The 6,768-nt window shown below is 47.7% G+C and overlaps 1 protein-coding gene across 2 annotated transcripts in view; it reads right to left on the bottom strand.

The window, feature by feature from the left end:
* Nucleotides 1-6,768, bottom strand: part of TENM2 (teneurin transmembrane protein 2) — a 517,874-nt gene that overhangs the window by 11,274 nt on the left and 499,832 nt on the right. The gene's annotated exons all lie outside the window — the stretch shown is intronic.

Raw genomic sequence — 6,768 nt, 5'->3', positions numbered from 1 at the left:
CCGGCTAATTTTTTGATTTATTGTAGAGATGAGGTCTTGCCAAGTTGCCCAGGCAGGTCTAGAACTCGTGGGCAATCCACTCATCTTGGCCTCCCAAAGCTCTGGGATTACAGGCTGAGCCACTGAGCCTGGCCAGTAAGGCCAATTTCAATCACCAGCCCCACCCCCAGCAATCCTTAGTCCCCTTGCCTTGCTAATTGCCCCCCAAAACTATAACCACATTCTAACATGCTGTGTAATTTGCATATTTATGATATTTATTATTTATTGGTCTGTCTCCCTCACTTGGAAGGCAAGCTTCACCAGGCCAGGGAGTTAAAAAACCCGTTTTCTTCACTGATATCTCCCCAGGCACTACACAATGGATGGCACAAAATAGGTGTTTCATAAGTATCTATAGAATGAATGAATGAATGGATGGATGAGTAAATGAATGAACACTGAACATATGTGGCAAGAGCTACCCTAACTAGTATCCGTGTGACAGAGAATCTGTACCTGTCTGAGAATACACTTCTGATGGGGCTCAATATCACCCCCATGCCCTGGGACTGCTGTGAGGAATTTAGTGTTGACTTTGCTAATAATCATGTAGGTTTATAAAGCCCCTAAAATGAGAAGGATTCTGGGATCCATGGTCCCTCGGTCTCTCTTGGGCACAGAGTAGTTTCTTGAATGACTCAACATCTATACACATTAGAGATAGCGCATTTAAGAGCATTTAAGAATACAGGCTTGAGCCGGGTGCGGTGGCTCACACCTATAATCCCAGCACTTTGGGAGGCCGAGGTGAGAGGATTGCCTGAGCCCATGGGTCTGGGCAACTTAGTGAGACCTCATCTCTACACTAAATCAAAAAAATTAGCCAGGCATGGTGGTGCATGCCTGTAGTTCCAGCTGCTTGGAAAGTCTGAGGTGGAAGTATTGCCTGAACCTAGTAGGTCGAGGCTGCAGTGACCGTGAGTGTGTCACTGCACTCCAGCCTGGACAACAGGGTGAGACTCCAACTCAAAAAAAAAAAAAAAAAAAGAATATAGGCCTGAAATTGCCCTAAAAAGTGTGTTAATATTAAACAGAGAGAAGCCTGGCTTTAATCCTGCAATGACCATATATTTACAGAGCACCTACTATGTGCCAGGTAGGTGCTGTGTGGTTGGGAACACTGGTGTTCCAACTTTGCATATTCATGTCCACCCATCATGATTTTTTGTTGTTGTTACCATATCCAGGTATCACCTGTACTATTATTTACTTACTGATTTTAAAAATATATAAAACTTGCCTTTTCTACACAGGTAAGTCCACTATAATTAATTAATTAACCAATTCATTTTTTGAGTTGTGGTCTTGCTCTGCCATCCAGGTTGGAGAGCAGTGGCACAATCATGGCTCACTGTAGCCTTGACCTCCTGGGCTCAGGCAATCCTCCTGCCTCAGCCTCCCAAGTAGCTGGGACTACAGATGTGTACCATCACTGGCAAATCCATTTTCAAACGGAAATTGTATATCACTACCATAAATGGGCAGGCAGGCTCCCTTGATGTAAGCGGAAAATAACTGTAAAATCAAAACAGAGAAAACAAAGTCATGCAATTAAATTAGAGCATGATTTTGTTACCTGTTACTGAGGGAGACTTAGATCGGCTCCCTTCCTTGTTGAAGAGGAAGATTAGATGTGCTAATGAGGTGTTAAATACATCCCAGCATCAAGTGGAGGCTTGCTCCTCCATTGAGTTGAGAGAGTTAAGAGAGCAGTGGAAACAGGCTAGGTTTTCCCAGTCATCTGTGTTTTGATGCTACTTAACACCCCATCTGTATATCACATAACACCATTCCATCTGCTGCCAGGGACAGGTAGACATGTGGGGAATTCCTTCTTGTCCCCAGAAGGCTCCCCTGAATGATCTTATTCCTGTGAGGATCTCTTTCCCTAGCTTGGGATCCCCTTAGTGGGGAGGAGAGGGTGATGGACTCCCTCTCTTGAGGCCGGGGATTTTAATGCTCATCCCAGGAACAGTAACAGCTTATGACCACCCGGGTGCGACAGCTCATGCCTATAATCCCAAGCACTTTGGGAGGCTGAGGTAAGAGGATTGCCTGAGCCCAGGGGTTCGAGACCAGCCTGGGCAACCTGGTGAGACCTCATTTCTACAATAAATCAAAAAATTAGCCGGGCGTGGTGGCGTGTCCCTGTGGTTCCGGCTACTTGGAAGGCTGTGGCGGAAGGATCGCCGGGGCCCAGCAGGTTGAGGCTGCTGTGGCCGGGAGCGTGCCACTGCACGCCAGCCTGGGTGACAGAGTGAGACTCCGACACAAAACAAAACAAAACGAGAAAACAGCTTACACCCTTGTTCGTGATGCTGTTCTTTTGCCTCTTCCTTCCTCCTCCCTTGCCTCTTCTTCCTCTTCTTCCCTTTCTCTCCCTTTCCCGCTTCTCCCTTCCCTTTTCCTCCTCTTTGTCTTCCTCTTCCTCCTACTTCCCCTCCTCCTTTTCCTCCTCTCCCTTCTCCCCTTCCCCCTCCCCTACTTGTCCTTCTCTTTTTCCTTCTCTTTTTCTTCTTCTGAGACAGGGTCTTGCTCTCTTGGCCAGACTGGAGTGCAGTGGTGCCATCCCAGCTCACTGCAGCCTTGAATTCCTGGGCTCAGGCCATCCTCAGAGTAGCTGGGACCACAGTTGTGCACCAACATGCCCGGCTAATTGTTTTATTTTTTGTAGACATGGGGTCCCATTCAGGCTGGTCTCAAATTCCCAGCCTCCAGTGATTTTTCTGCCTCACACTCTCAAAATGCTGGAATTACAGGCATTCTTTCTTATTCTTGTTCTGATTCTTTCTCTTCTTCCATTTCCTTCCCCTTCTTCCTCTCTCTCCCCTTCCCCTTCTTCTCTAAAGTTTCTAACCTGGCTGGTTTCTGAGTCTAACCTCTTCTGAAACGTTTATTCAAATAGCCCGACTCCTCCCTCATTCTGCAGAAGGCACTTCTGGGCCCACACAAACACCCTACTCCTTTAGAAATAATTGGTGTTAACTGGCCACAGGCCGCCTAAACAATCTGACAAGAGGGAGTCTTTGGGCAGAAGCTGGTGAGGCACCCCGCCTAATTGCTTCTGCTCCCCTCTCTCACGGTCTCCACATTGTGTGATGATCGCCACCCGCCCAGCACGGCCTCCTCTGAAGATGCTGTCAGTACAGCATCTTCAGGTGTTAAGTGTAAATATGAGGAGAGGATAATGTGAGAAGGAGGTTGTGCCTTCTTCCTCACATAGAGAAATTAATCTCCACAAGATCTGACTTGAAGCTAAAGTGTGCCTGGGGATTGTAAGCCCAAACCCACCAGGGAGAAAGGGACGATGGGAAATCGTGGGCTGCATCTAGGAGGTTCCGCAGAGCTGGAGTTTTGGAATCTGTTTCTTTGTTTCTTTTTTGATTTGGGGTCTCGCTCTGTTGCCCAGGATGGAATACAGAGGCATGATCACGGCTCACTGCAGCCTCAACCTCCTGGGCTCAGGCGATCCTTCTGCCTTAGCCTCCTGAGTAGCTGGGACTATGGGGGTACTCCACCACGCCTGGCTAATTTATTTTATTTTATCTCTATGATGAAGTCTTGCTATGTTGCCTAGGCTGGCCTCGACCTCCTGGGCTTAAGTGATCCTCCCAAAATACTGGGGTTACAGGCATGAGCCACTGCACCCGGCCTTTAGTGCCTATTTCAAGGTGTATCTGGAGACCCCTCCCAATGTTTCTCAGAAAATGATACAAAGGCGGTGCCTTCACTCCTCATCTATAAACATACCATCTCCAAGTCTTTAGCTGTTTATAAAGAATGAATGCATTACTAGCCTTTGCTCTGTGCTAGGCACTTTATATGTCAAGACTCATTTAATGTTCACAACCACAAGAGATGAATGCTATTATTATCACCATTTTGCACACAAGAAATGATGGCTCAGAAAGGTTAAGATGTTTGTCTGAGTCACACAGCAAGTAATTGGCAAGGCCAGAACTGGTATCTTGAGGTGGACTCAGGTTCTAATATCAGAGGGAACCAGGCTGAGATCAGGGCAGAGCCCGAGGCTGGGTGTAGGTCCTGGAACATCCAAGACTGAAGAGTTTCCTAAGATGTTAAAACAGGAGAATTAGCTGGGCTCGGTGGCTTACCTGTAATCCCGCACCTTGGGAGGCTGAGGTGAGTGGATTGCCTGAGCCTACGGGTTCGAGACCTGCCTGGGCAACTTGGCGAGACCTCTTCTCTACAATAAATCAAAAATCAGCTGGGCGTGGTAGCGCGCGCCTGTAGTTCCAGCTACTTGGAAGGCTGAGGCAGAAGGATCACCGGAGCCCAGCAAGTCGAGGCTGTGGTGGCCGGGAGCGGCCACTGCACTCCAGTCTGGGCGACAGAGTGAGACTCCAACTCAACCTCCCCCCCCAAAAAAAACCCAGAATCCCAGGGCACCACAGGTTATGGGGAGGAAGTGTCTTCCAGTCTTTTCTATTTTATTTTATTTAGTCAGGGTCTCATTCTTCACCAGGCTGGAGTACAGGGCTCAAGTGATCCTCCCAACTCAGCCTCCAGAGTAGCTGGGACTATACGTGTGCCACCATGTCTGGCTAATTTTAAAATTTTTTGTAGAGATGAGGTCTTGCTATGTTGCCCTGGCTGGTCTTGAACTCAGGGGCTCAAGCAATCCTCCCGCCTCGGCCTCCCAAAATGCTGGGGTTATAGGTGTGAGCTGCAGAGCCTGGCACCCCAGTTTTTCTTATACCCTTTTCTCTCATATCTTTTCATCACAGAAGTATCAATGGTCAACATACTACCTAAAAAGTATCAGTGCTCAACACATTACCTGTTTAAGGGCTGCTGCCCTGGAGTTTGTGAGGGGGAAGGAGCCCCTCCTCATCCCTCCAGACACTCGTGGTGCTGCTTGTGTTCCTGTCCAGGGCTCTGAGCTCCTGCCCAGTTGGTGCCCTCGTCCCGGGGGGAAACAGAACTTCCTCTGTGTGCACTCCGAGAGTCTGTTTCCACATCGCTACCCTTAATTTGGGTACCAGAGAGGGAAGGTTCTATTCTTTGCATTCCTCTCTACTGCATCTTAATTACCTCTTCTGCTTCAACTTGAGCAGCGAGTTCAGCCACTCTGCTGGTCTCCTAAGTGGCAAATTAAGTCTAATTTAGATGGGGTTTACAGACAGCCAACACGCGAGGAGGATGATCTGGTGTTGTTTGCTCAGATCCGCCCTCTGGGGGTCACCTCATCCGGTACGGGCTGTCCCTGGTCTGACTACTTCTCCACTGGGGCTCCCTGCCCTCAGTGGTGACCGCAGCAGACATCCGCTCTGCGCAGGCTGCTGCTCTGCCCTTTCAAGTTTTGGCTCTTTTAGAATGGTTTCTGGAGTCAGTTTTCTTGGACTTCATTTAACTTGATTTGATCCTCATTTATGGAGTCCCTATGAAGACTTGGAATGAACGCTATTCAAAAAACCCTGCTTATTTCTTTCTTTTCTTTTGCCTTCATTCCTTCCTTTTTTTCCTTCCTTCCTTTTCCCCTCCCTCCCTCCCTCCTTCTCTCTCTCCTTCCTTTCCTTCCCCCTCTTTTTTGGTCACATGACCAGAAGTTACTTGTCCATCCCCAAGGCAGGAAAGGAAACAGCAGCTACCTAGGGCACTGTCTGCCCACGGTGTTCTTGTACTGCCGAAATAATAGCCTTCACAGCCAACCTGTGGCCGTGTCGTGCTTCCCTGACACACTCGAGCCCTGAAGTTGACCCCAGCATCCCCACACACCAGAAGCAGTGAGACCTTTCGAACCCAGGAGCTACAGCCAAGCTAACCAGGCTGACATCTGTCAACCCTCCTGTCCTCCTCGTCAGGAGACCCTGCCCAGCTTCTTCTCTTACCCCCATGACTTTTATCCCCCAGTTCACCGATGTTTCGAAGTCAACTACCTCTCAGGAAACACACACACATATATAGTTTCACGTATCATTATCTGTCTTCTATCAATTATGAATCAATCATCAATCAAGTGATGCAAGAATTAATCTTCTAGCAATTATCTACCTATCAATCCATCTATCTATTATCTCTATGTATCTATCATCTATCAATTACCTAACAACCAATCTACTTCTCTATCTTCTGTCAATTATCTATCCATCCATTCATCATCTCTATCTATGTATCTATATATCATCTATGTATGTTTCTACCCATCTATCACCCATCTATCTATCCTGATTTCCTCACCTATTTCCCTGTGGACTTCATCTTGTATCCCACTGCATCTCTAGTATTTAGTTCATGTTAGATGTTCTACACATATTTGTAAATGGATGGATGAATGGGTAGATGGATGGACAGGACCCTCATTTCACCAGGTCCTCATTCATTATGGGTAGGTAGGTCCTTTGCCTTCCTTGGGCCCTCCTTCCATGCCCTGCCAGACCTCCCAAGTCCTCTGCTGTGTGCTCACAGCCTTTCTTCAGCCTCGACCCCACTCTGTCAACCAAGATCCCATGAACTCTCCAAGCCCAATTTGACATGGGCTCTTCTATGCTGTGCTGAATCTTGTGCATCTGGAATAATCTACACACACACCCACACACACACTTGAGAGAAGGGTGTTTGTCTTGTTCACCACTGAATCCCCAGAATCAAGCATGGTGACACCCTATAAATGCTTTTCGAATAAACAACTGGACAGACATCTGTCTGGTGGCACAGACTTACTCCTTCTCTGCATTGTCATTGGTTGTGTGTATACATCTCTCA

This window comes from Carlito syrichta, unplaced genomic scaffold, assembly GCF_000164805.1.
Source record: "Carlito syrichta isolate Samal-C Ts95f unplaced genomic scaffold, Tarsius_syrichta-2.0.1 Scaffold301542, whole genome shotgun sequence".
NCBI lineage: Eukaryota > Metazoa > Chordata > Mammalia > Primates > Tarsiidae > Carlito > Carlito syrichta.
The sequence above is the reverse complement of the archived record's forward strand: the minus strand, read 5'-3'. Positions and strand labels throughout refer to the sequence as shown.